The sequence below is a fragment of the Pongo abelii genome, chromosome 22, assembly GCF_028885655.2.
Source record: "Pongo abelii isolate AG06213 chromosome 22, NHGRI_mPonAbe1-v2.0_pri, whole genome shotgun sequence".
NCBI lineage: Eukaryota > Metazoa > Chordata > Mammalia > Primates > Hominidae > Pongo > Pongo abelii.
This window is the reverse complement of record NC_072007.2, coordinates 50,972,001-50,988,837: the sequence shown is the minus strand read 5'-3', so window position 1 is coordinate 50,988,837 and position 16,837 is coordinate 50,972,001. Positions and strand designations below refer to the sequence as shown.

General features: G+C 42.0%; 1 protein-coding gene across 2 annotated transcripts in view; it reads left to right on the top strand.

Moving 5' to 3' along the window:
- The window catches only part of DSCAM (DS cell adhesion molecule), an 826,557-nt gene that overhangs the window by 200,795 nt on the left and 608,925 nt on the right, over nt 1-16,837 (top strand). The window lies entirely within an intron of this gene.

The following is a 16,837-nucleotide window of genomic DNA, read 5'->3' as shown; positions in this document are numbered from 1 at the left end:
GACACTTTTATCAGGCTGGAAATTTCAAGGGCCTAGAGGGTACCTCCTAGGAGTCAGTCAAGGGCAAGTTCTTTCTTTGGAATGTGTGGGATTTGGACCCCCTAAGCCTGTGGAATTAACCCTTTACTGCACACAGGCCTAGATTCCCTGGGCTCTGAGCTAAGCCTAAAGCCATGTGTGGTTTCCACTGTGTCTCCTCCCATTGGATGTGCCTCCTGTGGATAGGTCCTTGACTCAGGGCTTCTCTGCTGTTAGCCATGGGCTCATTATTCAGTCTGGGTGGAAAAAATTGGTTCTGGCTGATCACATAGCTTTTGGCATCTGTTGTTCATGTCATCAACTAAATGTCCAAATGGACACAGAGATTAGGCTTTTGAAGCTCAAAGCAGGATTCTTATAGCTAAAAGTTGTTTTTGTTTTGTTTTGTTTTGTTTTTCAAATTTCCAACTTTAATTTTAACTTCAGGGGCACATGTGCAGGATGTGCAGGTTTGTTACGTAGGTAAACATGTACCACAGTGGTTTGCTGCACAAATCATTCCATCACCCAGGTATTGAGCCCTGCATCCATCAGCTATTCTTCCTGATCCTCTCCCTCCCTCCACCCCCACCCTTTAACAGGCCCCAGTGTGTGTTGTTCCTCTCCATGTGTCCATGTGTTCTCACCAGCTAAAAGTAACTTGACTTTTTCACTCCTTTATAATCTTTTACCTTTTCCCATGAGAAAAGAATGCCACCAACTAAATGGGGAAGTATGGCCCTAGAGAACAGTGCTGAGGTCAGCAGGTGGGGCCAGCAGAAAAAAAAAAAAGGTGGGGGGCTGACCTCTTTTGTGCCTGTCCCTTATTAAGGAGGAAATCCTTTCCCAGAAGTCACCAACAGATTTTAAAAAATGTCTTTATCTCATTGAAGTTGGGTCCCACTTAGACTAATTCCTGGCAGAAGAAACTGGTTTTGGTGTATTTGACTTAAAGCAAACATAGTGTATTCCCTAAAACGGAGTATATATCCATCAGAACAAAACCAAAATATTTCTTGAGCAATCAATCAATAGTGTTGGCTATAATATTCATGTAAGATATAAGACTCTGCAGCCTTGTTAAGCTGCAGTGAAAGTGAGTTTCCAACAGGTCGGAGAGTGATGAAATGGCAGTAGCTCTACTCCAGGGACCCCACAGCACTCTTTAGGCTGGGAAAAGCAAGTGAGTTGCTTTTACAAGTGTAAATCAGAGGGATGGAAATTATTGATGGGATAATCGAGATGGGATATGAGCAGGTATTCAGAATATATACAGTTTGCAAATGAGAATGAAGACTTCTCAATCCTTGGAGAGCAGTTCATAAAGGTATGTCAAAGCCTGCAGGAGCCTAAGAAAGAATGTGCTAACTTTTGAACCATATAGATGGCTCATAAGAAATATAAATATTGAATAAACTGCTGCTGCTATTAGCGGCTGCCTTCATAATTGTGCTCAGTAATTTGCCTGAAGACCCTCAAGCCTTGAGGTCTTAAACATTGTGATTCAAAACCCAAATCTAGCCAAGGCCATCCATGTGTTAGATGCTTCTCTGCCCCAGGAGACAGAGCCTGGAGTTGGTCTGTGTGCTTGGAGCTCATGAGGCGATGACCTGTGCTGCAAATCTTCAGCTGTGCACCCGCAAAGCTGCCCCAGAATCCTAGCCATGATGTTTCAGGCCAGACCTCAACTTTTCCTCGGATCATGGGTTATGCTCCACATTTTGAACTGGACAGCTGGACAACCTTTAGGAACCCTCCCCTAGAACTGGGAAAACTCCTAAACCAAGCTCCTGCCTGACCCACTCTCCAGGCTCCACCTTTCCCCACTTCTTTATTTGTTTGTGATGGAGTCTTGCTCTGTCGCCCAGGCTTGAGTGCAGTGGTGCGATCTCAGCTCTCTGCAACCTCCACCTCCCGGGTTCAACCAGTTCTTCTGCCTCAGCCTCCTGAGTAGCTGGGACTAAAGGCGCACGCCATCACGCCTGGCTGATTTTTTGTATTTTAGTAGAGATGGGGTTTCATCATATTGGCCAGGCTGATCTTAAACTCCTTACCTCATGAACTGCCCGCCTTGGCCTCCCAAAGTGCTGGGATTACAGGCATGAGCTACTGTGCCTGGCCTCCCCACTTCTTTATTAATGAAGAGGGAGAAGGAAAAGTCCTCCTTCTTCTGCCTTTCTGTTCTATCTGGGCTCTGAAAGAACTGGATGACACCAGCCCATGTTGCTGAAGACAATCTTCTTTACTCAGTTTACTGATTCAGATATTAATCTCTTCTGAAAACACTTTCATAGACACACCCAGAAATAATGTTTAACCAGTTATCTGGGTATCTCTTAACCCAGTCAAGTTGACACATAAAATTAACCCATTACAATGTCATTGATGTAAATTGCCTAAATACCTCCACCCTTGTCAAATTGATAACTATCTTGTCTAACCACTTAGTTAATGATAAGTGGAAATGTTGCCTGTAGCGTCATGCAAAGTGTGATAGATAGGTAGTAAATGTTTAGAGATGCTTGGATGAAATAAAGCCTTCTCCAAATGAAGAGGTTTTTGTTTTGGGCATTTGACCTTGAGAAGCAGTTCAATTAAAAAAAGAAAAGGAAAACAAACAACAACAACAAAAAAAACAAAGTCCCCGTCAGTGATTTTGTAGCACCTGGTAAAATTGCATGTGATTGCTCACTTCTCCCCTGCTCCTCCACCCCTGCAATAAGCTTTGTTGTCGGTTATAGCCTCATGACCTCTGTGCTGCTCATCTCACAGAGAGTGTGGAGCACCCTGGAAGTGGGACTCAAGGCCACCAACCTTCTGCAATCTCCAGGTCTGTACCTGGAGCAAACTCTACTCTCTCTCTCCAAGTTTCCCTGCAGAAGGCACTGCTGACAGAATAGGTGAGACAAAGTGTAGTTCAAAGAGGAGCTGGTTTCATCCAGTCCAGAGAGACAACTACCTGGCCTGCAGTGCCCTGGGCTTGCTCGCATAGCTGGGCTCAGCTGAACCTTTCCTGCATAACGTCTCTATTTTGTGATCTCAGTGTGGCACACTCACCTCTCAAAGCACTTCTGAGACCTCCCCTAATGTGAACTACTTTGGCACGTGTTTTTCCACCCCTGCATATTATTGTTTGTGTGTCACTGTTCTCATTGCCAGGGCATTGCATGGAGATTTCTTTGTCAGAGCACATAAAGTGGCATATCCAGAATAGGTGTGCAGCCAGCATAAAACAATGTGGCATAATCTGTTGCTAAAATATATATATTTTAAATTATTCTATAGTAGTTGGTAATCAGAAATAGTGTACTTGAGACCATGCATTATCTAACGACATTGGCCCATGGAGGCTGTGGTGGTGGTGTGGTCTTGGGAGTGGGGCTGTCTTGGAGGTGGACAGAGGTAGAGGTTCCAGGTGGGATGTGTGCAATGCCTCCTGCTGCTCTGGAGTGGGCCAGAGGTGGCAGGGACAACCCAACAGGGTGGGGGCTGAGGGTGACCTTGAGGAATTGGGGTTGGGACCAAGACAATGGTCTTTTAAGTTCAAGCTCACTGAAAAGTGCTGGCTTCTGGGTGACGCCCAGCCCAGACACCTTCTTTTGTAACCAGATGTAGTGTGCTGGCTTGATGACTGTTAGCTTAATGGGAGGTCAATAAAGTGTATGAGGCTAAATCACAGTGATGCAGAATTTTTCTCAGCCACTTTGCCAACCAGAGACCTCCATGGCTGGCGATATCCCCCTGCCTGGGCCTTGCTCAGCCCCAGGTCTGCCATTGGAGGCACCCCCACCCACTGAGCTTGCTGTCCTATAGCTTGTACCCATGTTTGGCAGTTCCTGAGCTCCTGTCCCGTGTCCAAGAAGAATGAGGATACACTGACAATCCCAAGGGTAAGGATGGGCAGAGAAAAATTGTATTGAGTGATGGAACAGCTATCAGTGGAGAGGGGACACAGGGGGTGGTCCCCCAACCCCTCAGTCGGGTTGTTTATCTCCCAGTGTGGCTGGGTCTGGAGCTTTTTATGGACTCAAAATGGAGAGTGTGTGCTGATTGGTTTGTGAATGTGCAAAAAAGGTTAAAATGCTGACACCACTCAAAGGTAGGCACGATAGTGTAGAAAACTAATTAGGAAAGGGTAGGTATATGTAAAATAGGTGAAGGGCGGGGATCAATCAGAGAAAAGTGCACCAAAATGGAGAAACAGGTTCTCAATCCAGTCTGTGGATGTACCCAGGACTTATAGCTAGGCTTTAAACTGTCTTCAGCTTGAAGGTTGGGTTTCACTGGGGACCCACCACTGTCTGCCTAGGGATTTGTCTGTTTCCTGCCACTATCAACAGCTCAGCCAGGGACGTCAGCTTGGGACATCTGCCCAAATGAGAGATCACCCTAGCAATTCCTAAAATCAGAAGTGTCAGGACAGTTGGGTAAACAATTAATGCTATAGCTTCAGAAACTTGCTGAGCAGTGTGTGTGTGTGTGTGTGTGTGTGTGTGTGTGTACAGGGATATGTATGAAATTAGAGGAAAGTTTTTAATTTAATTACTAATTTATGTATTTGTGCAGGTTGTTGAATTATTTTAGTATCACCCCAGGTATACATGCAGCACAGCAGTTATTGAATCTTTTCAGTTACTGAGCTTTTTATTTTACTTTTTCAAAATGTTGCAAGTATGTGAACTACAACTGCTTTCTTTCTCTGTTTATTTGTTTTCTTGTCACTCGGTGCATGTGCTGTTGCATGCACCAAGTTAATTCATTTTATTTCCCTAACAAATGTCAATATCTCTCCTTCCCCCTATGCAGCACATCATTGCCCACTCAGCATCACTGTTTGACACATTCAATGTGGAAGACACATGGGTGAATAATTCCCAACATCTGGACATTTAGAGACAGCTGGATGCTGTTGGGTGTCTTATTTTTCATGCAGATGTGAGGCATTATATAAAGCAGCCACATTTGTATTAATGTTGAAAGGTCCTAGGGTTTCTGCATTATGAAATGAAAAATAGCTGTCAGCTACTATTATCTGATGAGGTTTGAAGGTATGTAGTTCTAGAAGGAATATTTTGAATGGACATAATTTCTCAAACAATATATAGTTTTTATCCTAAGTACACTAAAGATTTTGTCTTATAACTATGCTAGCACTATTAAATTTTTGTCCTATCACTAGAAATTTTGCTATTTTATACAAGAGAACCTGACTTTGGACTATGGTTTATGTAATGGAATTTCTGAGTGGTCCATTAAACTTATTTAATAATCATAAAAACTTGCATAAAATTAGCCATAATTCATCAAATCTTACACTATATTCTTAGTCTGGGATTGATGTTTAATCTGATTTTTTATTGTTTTGTAACATTTAATAGGCTATTTATAATTATTTTCTCAACTATATCTGATGGAAAAATGTATTACAGAAGAGTTTTTCATGTTCCAGAAATAAGGATATAAATATACAAACAGTGCTCACCCACACGAACTAAGGCAAAGATTGTTGCTGTTATAATTTAGGAGCAAATCGATTGGCCTTTGTAAGCTATGATTAGTGTAGACATCCTAATAACAGCGCATGGTGAATGCCAGTCTTCTGAACTTTAACAACTCCTCCAATTCAGCCACCAATAAAGTGATGATAATAGGACAGAAAAACTTGTTCTCACAATGATAAATTTGCATAGCCCCATGCATATGTGTGGCTTGAACATTTCCTCCTTCAAAATCCCAGAGCAAAATTTGAACAACTTTGTGTCTTTATGATGTTATAAATTCTTGGCAAGAAAGTATAGAGTGATGGCAGAGAGCAAAGTGAAACTTTAGAAGAGAATATTGGCAGAAACCCTTGGAGACTGGTCCGGAGCTGTGTGTGCAAGTGGATGCATTGGTGCATGCAGGGCATGGAGGCTCTCAGCTATGATGGGATCCAAGAGATGGTCCAGGGCCCCTGGAGGGCCTGGAAGAGATTGGAAAGAAGAGTCGAGAGTGTTCCCTGGCAGCTGAGCAAGGCCAGTCAGCCTCACTGAAATTCAACTGCACACCAGCTTTCTACTTAATATGTTAATTTTGTGTTCCATTTTCTCCTGCAATCCTTTCTGCCAGCCACTCTTCGCTTTTACATCCTTCATGTTGGAAGTCATTATTTCTGTCATCTCTAAATATTTCATCCAAGGAAGAAAAGCTAGGATACATCTAGAGAACAGAAACTAAGTTTGTAGGAAGTTTGGTGGGCAACACGATGGACTCCAGATCGGTCAATGCCAATGAGTTCTCTTTGCTAACAAGAAATCAGTGCTCATGGTATCAGGTGAACAGCCCCTTTTTTTATTTTTATTTTTATTTTTATTTTTTAGACAGAGTCTCTCACTCTGTTGCCCAGGCTGGAGTGCAATGACAAGCTCTCAGCTCACTGCAACCTCCACCTCCCGGGTTCAAGCCTCCTGCCTCAGCCTCCCGAGTAGCTGAGACTACAGATACACGCCACCACACCCAGCTCATTTTTGTATTTTTAGTAGAGACAGGGTTTCACCATGTTGGCCAGGATGATCTCGATCTCTTGACCTCATGATCCACCTGCCTTGGCCTCCCAAAGTGCTGGGATTGCAGCCAAGAGCCACTTCTTTCTGTGATTTTCAGGATTAAGTTCTAGGCCTTATGTTCCACCCTGTGTCTTTCTTTTCAATCCTAGTTTCACGGCCTGCTCCCTTCATCGGCTCAGACTTCATGGTGGTACTTTATCCCCTCTGCTGCCTCCAAGAACGATATCTTTTCACTTAATGCAGTTACTTTTATAGGCTGAAGGCTCTAAGGTTCTAATACTTGTGTTGTTTTTCACTCTGCACCTGTTATATTTTATAGAGGAAATATTTTTAATGTCCCAAGACAGTTTAAATAATTTATTGTTTTGGAATATTCTCTGGACACAACAAAATACTTCTTGCTCAATTTTTCCATTTTTCTAAATTGAAATGAATTTAGAAGTGAATATGGTAAAATAATTGTATAATAACTACTTGATTTTTTAGACCCAATACCCAATATCATCAAAACACATCACAGTGTTTTGTGAATTGCAGGAGTATTTACCTCAGACAGAGAATTGGATTGTGCATTGCTAACATAAAACAAGAAGGGCACCGTGTATGCCTGCCTGATTGCTGTGAGATTTAGGAATCTTCCTACCTATTCTTCTCATACTACTGATAGATATGTCTTTACTAAATAGTAGATGCCTTTTTAAAAAAAAAAAAACCTGAATTAAAGCATCACATGATTACACAAATATGGATCAGTTCCAATTTTTACTACTTTACCCTAATTCAATTAACAGCCTTCTACAGTCCAGCCGAATTTCATCTTTATGTATCATCATCTCTAATAAAACACTTTTACTCTTGGTTCATGATTTACACTGCTCTTTGTCAGAGACTTTACATTGAGGTATTGCATCTCTGTGGTTTCGGATGCCTGTGTAGCATATTCAATCATCAAAACCATAAGAAACAGGGCTGATTGTTATTTCTATGCTCAAGAACATTTTCTTCAATTGCTGTGGCTTTCATGACATCAAACAATCACCACATAAGGAAGGGAAAGGAAATATTAGGGAGAAAGGATGCAAGGAGAGAGTACGTTAGTTATTCTCAAAAGAGCCCATCGTGCTCTTTCTGGGCTGTGCTAGGAAGGTGTCCTAGATTGGCAGCCCCCGGTATGTGTATGCTTCTGTGGCCAAAACCTGAAGCTGGAATAAAATGAAGTGTTTTTTTTCTTGATGAGGTGTTTTTTTCCTTGAATCTTTGCTTGCAAAATTTGGTAGAAGAGTATGAGTGTTTTCAAAAAATTGTTTTTGAAAACAGTTTTTAAAATTTGGCAGTTGTATTTTGAAACTGTGTTTTAAAAAGAATGACCATATATCTCCTCAGATTTTAGGGATGGAACATTTTGACTGTGAGTTGTACAGGTTCTTGGTGCATTGAGCAAAGAACTGAACAAAATCTGCAAAAAATGCAACAAGGGAATGAAGCAATGAAAGAAGTAACAAAAGTTCAGCTTTACTGAAGTGAAAGTACACTCTACAGAGTGGGAGCAGGCTCAAGCAAGCAGCTCAAGAGCCCCGAATGCAATGTTCTTTAGGATTTCTATTAAGCTAAAAGAAATTTGGTAACACCCCTAGGTGCCCTTTCAAGGCCTCCAATTAGTCACACCCTGTGAAAGATTGGCCCATGACCAATCAGAGGCTGAAGTGAAGACTTGGCCCACAGCGGACCAGAGGCTGAGGTGGAAACTTCTGTCTTGTCATCATAGGAGTGAGGGTATGGCGTGTATGCTAATCTTTCCTAGAACTGGCTGAACCTGCTGTTTTCTTGCTTATGCCTTAACCTTTGGTTACCCTAAACCCTATTCTCCTGCCTCGCCATTGGTTAGCTATCCATTTTCTATTTTCACTCACTCTGATGAGGGTCCCAACTACAGATAAACCACTTGACTCACCAAACACTACTTGCTGAAGTGAAAAATGTCATAAAGTTATCTGAGTTTGGCTTTGTACTTTTTTATTTGAAAGAGCTTGTTCATCCATTAACCCATCCATTCAGAAAGCATTTATTAAGCACCTGCTGTGTGCTGGCTTTGCTCACTCTGCCAAGCTGTGAAATCTGTTTCTCTAGGCAGAGTTCTGAAGTCATCCACATTCTGAATCTCAGTCTTGGACCAACGGAATTAGAATGTCTGGACTGGGGCTTGGGAAGTTGGGAGTTTAACAAGATCCACCATGGTTTTTATGCACGGTAAGCCTACTGGTCTCAGTTGAACAAATGTGGACGGAATGAAGCATGGATTAGTCTGTTCAGGCTGCCATAAGAAAATACCACAGACTGGGCAACAAAAACAACAAATGTATTTTCACACATTCCGAAGGCTGGAAGTCCAAGACTAAGTGTTAGCAAGTTTGGCCTCTCCTTGGCTTGCAGGTAGCTGCATACTCATTGTGTGCTCACATAGTGTTTCCTCTGTGCACACATCCCTGGTATCTCTCTGTGTGGCCAACCTTCTTATAAGGACACCAGTCATTGGATTAGGGCTCACTTTAACAGCCTCATTCTAACTTGAAGACTGTCTACAAATCTGATTCTGCTGGGACTGAGGGCTTCAATATATGAATTTTGTTGGTGAGACACCATTCAGCCAACAGCAATGCAAAAGAGTCCACTCTTGGCTGGCATCCCAAATTAGTGGAACCTCTGCCATCCCAAGTCAGAGCTTTGCAGTCCACTCTGAAATGCTGGTGGGTGTCCTGTGGAGGTAGTTTCTCCCCTGAGAGCTTCTCAGTGCACAGTTAAGGCTCTGAAGTCCTCCTGAGCAGCTCACAAAGCTGAATTTAAACCAAAGTTTTCTACAATAATTTCACCATGACCCTCTGATGTTTGCAAAATTTCTGTTCTCAAACAGGTTGCTCACTTGTAAAATATGTTGTTTCTGCAAGCTAGAGAAAATAAAACAAGGAGAAGTCAGGCCCCTTACTGAAGGCCACCCAAGTGTGACTTAGAGATGAGGTATCAATCTGTCTTACTCAGTTCAAGACAGTAGGAAACACATTGTGTATTTACAGGCAGTAGCCATCAGGCAGGTCTTATTCCTGCGTATCTGAGCTGCACTCTGGAATTTTATCATATTAATCTCTAGTGTTTCTTCATCTACCCACCCCGCCACTCATCCCTCTAATAGAAAACAGTTTTATTTTACTCCAGAAACTGCAGCGGGTGCCAGGAGGCTGAAACACAGCAGCCCCAGCCTCTGTATCCCAGAGCCCCGAGTCCAGGCTCTATGCTCTTATCAAAGCAAATACAGATCCCATCACTGGGTCTCCTGGGAGGCCCTCTGCCCTGGTGATTCTCATTCTCATCACACATCAGAATCATAGGAGGCTGTAATCTTTGAGAGGCCAAGGTGAGCCAATTGCTTGAACCTAGGAGTTCGAGACCAGCCTGGGCAACATGGCAGAACCCCAACTCTACTAAAAAAATAAAAAGTAGCTGGGCATGGTGGCAAGCACCTGTGGTCCCGGCTACTTGGGAGGCTAAGGTGGGAGGATGGCTTGAGCCTGGGAGGTGAAGGTTGCAGTGAGTTGAAATCACACCACTGCACTCAAGCCTGGGTGAAAGAGCAAGACCTTGTCTCAAAAATAAAGTCATTTTTTAAAAAATGAAAATAGAATTACAGGAGAGCTTGTGAAGATCCCTGGGCTTCATTCCTCACCTCTGGAACCAAAAACTCCTGTGAGTGGGGGCGGAAAGATTTCTCTTTTTGGAAGCTCTCCAGGTGATTCTGAAGCAGGTAGACTGGCAGCTGGAGTTCTAAACTGTGGCTCTTTCCAGTGTAATTTCTCACTGCTCCTAATGGGTGCTTTTAACTATGACCTGGATCAGCTGCTCCCTCTTGGTTGTGCTGGATACACACATATCGTGCCTCTGTTCCAGCCGTGTCACCCTGCTGTGCTCTCCGCCTCCAGTGTTTCTTCATTCTTTAGACTAGCACCTGCTCCTCTTCATCAAGGAAGCCTATGTCATGAGGAACACCAATATTGAAGTCTTCATCTCTGTGTTCCTTCAGGGCTATGGAGTCCAACAGCCAGGGTCCAGCTGTGCCAGTACAAGATGTATCACCCTGGACAAATATTTACCCTCTCTGAGCCTTGATTTTCCCATCCAAACCACAACAGGAATACATGAGTATAATCTTTTTTTTTGAGATGGAGTCTCACTCTGTCACCCAGGCAGGAGTGCAATGGCGCAATCTCGGCTCACTGGAACCTCTGCCTCCCGGGTTCAAACAATTCTCCTGCCTCGGTCTCCCGAGTAGCTGGGATTACAGGCACTGGCCACCATGCCCAGCTAATTTTTGTATTTTTAGTAGAGACGGGGTTTCACCATGTTAGCCAGGGTGGTCTTGAACTGCTGACCTCGTGATCCACCCGCCTTGGCCTCCCAGTAGTGCTGGGATTACAAGCATGATGAGTGTAAACTTTGAAATACATATTAACTTGGCTTTTATCAGTGTGTAGTAAGGCTCTCCATGTCAGAGTAAATAAATTCACCAAATAGGAGTCAAATAAATTATCTGAAAATCCAAGCCTTAAGAATAGGATATTCTAGAACTTCTCTTCTAGATATTTTCAATCATGTTGAATCTCTTGTGTTACATATTTAAGAGAAGGAGAAAAGAAAGCTTCTTTTGAAAGCCTGTGACCAAAAGAAAGAACTGGAACCAGCAAAAGCAAATTGGTTTGTTTTCACTCAAATAACCATCTGCTTGACTTAAATGTGATCTGGCAAATGGGCATTGCTACAAGAAACAAAAGGCTTCTTTTGAGCTTCTAGAGAAAGAGAAAGCATCCTGAATACTAAATCAAGATACCTTTTCCTACAATTAGTGGAAGCCAGCTCATGTCTGTTTTCTCTCTTCCCCTTTTCCTTGTCTAACACCCGTGTAGCTGCTGCCATGAGGTAAATTTAAACATCCATCACCCAGACCACACCCATGGGGCCACCAACATTCTAGAGCAGCTTGCTCTGTGCATCTTATACACACTGCCATGCACTCTGTTTATCTCATTAGAAAAACTCTTGCATATTTACTAAAGGCAAGAGGCAAAATAAAGGCTGAGTTACATATGTAAAATTCCATGCAGCATCGTTCTCCTATGTATTACTAGGTTTGATTATTTTACCTGAAGACAGAGTTTCTTTTTACACAAACAGTAGGGCTCTTATGCAGTTGTTCTCTTTCAACGTGAACACAATAGACTAGATAATATCGTCTGTTTATATTTCTTTCTGAAAGTAGGAATGCTTTCCTAAATTGCTTTCACGTACTATGTAAAACACTGTAGACGTTCTGAGGCTTATCTGACATCTCATTCTCCCCTGGGGGGGGGGGGGGGGTGTGTGTGTGTGTGGTGTTTTTGTGTGTGTGTGGGGTGTGAGTGTGGCAGAGAGGAAAGGGGAGCTGTTTGATTCTGTAGTTCTTTTCTGCCTTCTTCCTTTCTCTGTAAACTTTGGATACTTATCCAAATTACTAACGGCAGATTGAGCCCTATGCAGATGGAATGTGTCTGTGACAACCTCTGCTATCCACATCTCTTGGGCCTGTTTACCTGCACTCCCAGAGCCTCCACCAGTATCCCAGAATCTCCATCCCCATCTCTCACTTATACACACTTCAGTCATCGGTTATCCATTAGCTAAACTGCCTTTCTTAATAGCTTTACACTGTTTGCTTTCTTTGGACCATTTTTAGTTAAAATTTCATAATGCAGTTGCACACAAATGAAGACACAGATGGCTGCATCCTCCGTCTCTTCCCCTCATTTACAGGAAGCTGCGGATCAGGGAAGGGTGTTAGGGTTACCCACATGGTAAGGGCAGAGACAAGAGGGGACCCCAGTTTTCCATGCGGCACATGGTCATTGCTGGGGACTGAGGTTTGCACATCACCCTGCCCTGTTCTCCCTCCGCTGGGGAGAAAGTCAGGGATGGAGCAAGCTGCAGCATCTTCTGAAAAGGAAAAGATGGCCTTGTCTCCAGGTCTCCCCTCAAGTCCCACTTTCCCATAGTTTTCTGCCACTTCTCTTGATTTTCCTCTCTGCAGCTGCTTTGAGGTGGGTTTTCTCCAGATTCACACTTTCCCCTGCTTTGCGTTCTTATTCTGGTAGAAGCACAATCTAAAACTCATTAAGGGAACTAATCAATTGTGTGCATCGCGCTAGCTCAGCAGATCACCACATCACCACACAGGCAGCACTATTAGCAAGTTGGTGCTTAACACATGGCACTTCCATGAATCAATATGGAGCCCGTGTAGAACAAGGCATGGGTTTTTTCTCCTCCCATTAAGAAAAACTGATGCCAAAAATAACTTCTCAGATATTTTCAAGTATGACTTTTATGAAGGGAAAAAGCATTTTTGTTTGCAAAATCATGCTTCAATGCAGGCCAGTTGTGAATTGTGGTGGCTTTTAGTTCTCCTGGGGCTGTAACTTTAAGGGTTTAGAATTTGGAACCACAGCCTAGCTAATCATAACACACACGCACACACGCATACACGTACACATACACATACACAAAGCATCACGAAGAACCATACAAATTGTACATTATTTTACACATGGGGGCTCACTCTAAAATAGATACCATTTTAAATATTAACTAAAACCTGTGCTCTTTGTGTGATCATTCTATATGTACTGATTTGTCATTCACATTTCTTTCAAAATCGTTCAAATTTCTAGCCCAAATCAATTAAATATTAATAGTACTTTCTACAAACATGATCGCACAAAATAAATTCAAATCTATTTTTCCCACTGGTGTTATCAATACTGCTCATACTTTGTCAGTAACTAAAATTAAGTATCACATGATCTTAAAACTAATGTCACATACTAAAAAGCTTCCGAGGGAAATTGTAGAAAGAACTCTCAACATCATTGTTCAACTGGACAACATACATAAAATTATTTTACAGTGATGGGAGAGAAATAGGCTCCTAGTCCTAAAAGCTGCGAAGACAGTAGCAGTGCCGTGTTTTGGCATTACTCCCCTGTGGATTCCAGCGGCGGGTGGATTTCTGCTGTGCTTTATCACCAGACACAAAATGGACTAAAATGGATGAGTGTGAGGGACACAGAGGCTGCTGTTAAAAAAAAAAAAAAAAAAAAAAATGCAGGATATTTATGGGTCTATGACGACCCAAATAATGAGCAAACATGGGAATCCCCTGCTGAAAAGCTGTCACAGAACTGAAGCCTGCCTGGAAGTATCTTGAGAATGCTGATATCATTTTAATAGGATCTAAAATGAGAATTCTATCAATATAAAACAGGGAGAAGGGCCTCCTTCTATTTTTAAAAATACCCAACATTCATGGTTTTCATATTTTCCTAGCCTATAATTACTCTTAATCAAAGCACAACAAATAGTAAACAGTAAAAATGAAATAAATGTGGTGACAGTTTGCCAATAACGAGGAGAAAATGTCCCATCTGTCTAGCCGCGAGTAAAATGGGTGTAATTACCGCTCATTTTTCTCGTAATTGCTGAGTTATTAGTTTAAAGCTTACACACAACTGGTGAACAGTGAGTACTACCCATTCCGTAATTGCAGCCCCAGCCTCGCCGTGCTTGCAATCAGGGAATTGCAAGAGCTGAGGAAACGATCTGAATTCACCCTGACTGCTTGCACAGAATTGTGACTCTATTTAATTTGAATTTTATAAACTCTGAGCTCCTTTGCTATCCAAATGTTAAACCGGAATGTTTGTAACTCCAGCTTGAATTATAATTTGTTTTTAAGCTATAGTCTTGCATCTGCTTCTAATGGTGAATGCACAAATTCATTTTTGATAGAAATAATCCATGCAGACCACCACCCTTTGCCTTGTATTTGTTAAAGTTACGCATGGTTCACTGATACGCAGGGGTCTGTTAGCAGTTGTATTAACATCTCGTTACCAGGGAAATTCCATTTGAAAGTTCAGGATTACACGTGGGTAGTCAACACCTGACGTACAGAGCAGGGCAAATATAGAAAAAAAGAATCTCCCTTGATTGTTTCTGTTTATTACAAATCAAAGATTAAGACAAATAGAGCTGTGGTTTATTTCTTCTTCCAGTATGTTATTTTATCTCTTGAGATTCACCTAAGAAAGATTAAGTTCTATGATATTCTCATAGAACTATAGCTACTTTTGCCTAAAATGCTGATATCATTTTAATAGGATCTAAAATGAGAATTCTATCAATATAAAATGGGGGCCAGGTGTGGTGGCTCACGCCTATAATCCCAGCACTTTGGGAGGTCGAGGTGGGTGGATCACCTGAGGTCAGGAGTTCGAGACCTGCCTGACCAATATGGTGAAACCCCATCTCTATGGGGTTTTTTGGTAAAAATGCAAAAATTAGCCAGGCGTGGTGGTACACACCTGTAGTCCCAGCTACTTGAGAGGCTGAGACAGGAGAATTGCTTGAACCTGGGAGGCAAAGGTTGCAGTGAGCCAACATCATGCCATTGCACTCCAGCCTGGGTGGCAGAGTAAGACTCTGTCTCCCAAAAAGAAAAAGAAAAAAATTTATATATATATATATATATATATGAATGAGAAGGGCCTCTTTCTATGTTTGAAAAACACCCAACCTTTATGTTTTTCATATTTTCACATTCTAGCAAGGGTAGATTTTCTGGGTTACTTCTCTTTGGGGTCCTGTCTTTGGTCTATACAGGGAACTGTAACTCACCACAGACAGAGATAGTGCTGAGATGACAAAGCTGGGCTTGATTCCGCTTGGATCCCTGGGTTCTCAGCCATTCCTAATGAACCTTTGATTTGCTGCCTGTCTCTGATCCGGGAACACTGATGACAGGTACATTTATTTTGAGGGGCATATCCTCAAGCTATGGAGTGGTTGTTGAATGAGATGTTGTGAAAAAAAAAGTCATGAGACCTCTGGCCAGAATACTCAGACTAGTGTGGTATTCTTTTTCCTAGCAAGTTATGTCATTCAATTTACAGATATAGAAGTGGAGACAATGAAAATTAGCATAGTATGTTCATTTCCTTCCTCTGAGCCTGAGTGATGCCAAGGCATATTTTTCTATGTTTGAGGGACTACCCTGGAAAAAGGAATGGTTACAGTAAAATTTGGTATGGAATATTCACTGATACGAATCTCACATTTTCAGAAAGAGAGGAGATGAGGAAAGGACTTAGTGATTATTAAGTAGAACCTAAGAATCAAAGTTATTTCCATTCCTGGCTGCAGAAGCAGTGAACCACCCCCCTTCCTTCTTCCCTCTCTTTCTCTCTCTCTCCCTCTCTCTCTCTCTCTAATATTTAACCTATTGGTTGAGATAAGCTGGTGAAAATCGTGGAAATGTATTTTAAAAATCTTCATTCTAAGCTCCCGAGAACCACAGTATCCCAGATTCCTTTGAGCTCCGCATAAATGTCTTTGCTCCGCGAACCACGTGCGTATTATGCATAATCCTTTGGTTGTGCACGCCAGCTGGGCAGCAGAGATAGCGAGTACTGGGGGCTTGCAGCTTTAAAACTGTGCCCAGGCCTCACTCAGAAAGTAGGAAAATGAAATGAGCATTTGCATAATCTATCTCGAGTTACCCAGGTTTCTTTCAATCTTCTTATCACGTTTTTAAAAAATCTATTAAGAGAATATTAGAACAAAATGCGTTTTTCTCTTCAGAGAATTCATTTTGCCTGCGTCTTTGGGTCCTATAGGGCTTTTCATTTGTTTTAGTTTTTTTAAATGCCTTAAGAAAATTTTTTAGGCATTTACTTTGTTCCTGCTCTTCTCTATTTGAGTCAGCAGCACATATTTAGATCAATTCTTTTGACTTGGAAGCTGAGCGATTACAAAATTTTTATCTAAAAAGGCCCTAAATGAATTGAAGTTGTGAAAATTGTGATAATTTATTTCCTGGAATTGAAATACAGAGAGAAACTAAAATACACACTACATTTTAATTCAGTGTTAATTTCTCCCATTTGCTTATAAAAGAAAACATGGTGCAGATCTTGTGTACTTGAAATAACTGTCCACACATTCTCAATCCACAGTCACGAATCAGACACACACACGCACACACATGCACACACACCTGCCCACGCACACACCAGCATACACTGCTAAAGTAACAAGCCTGCTCTCCAGGCCTGTGCTGCCAAGGCTGGCTGGCCAGACTGCCTGCCTCCCTCTCCCTTTCTTTCTTAACTAGATTATTTTCATTAACTCTACTTTCTAAA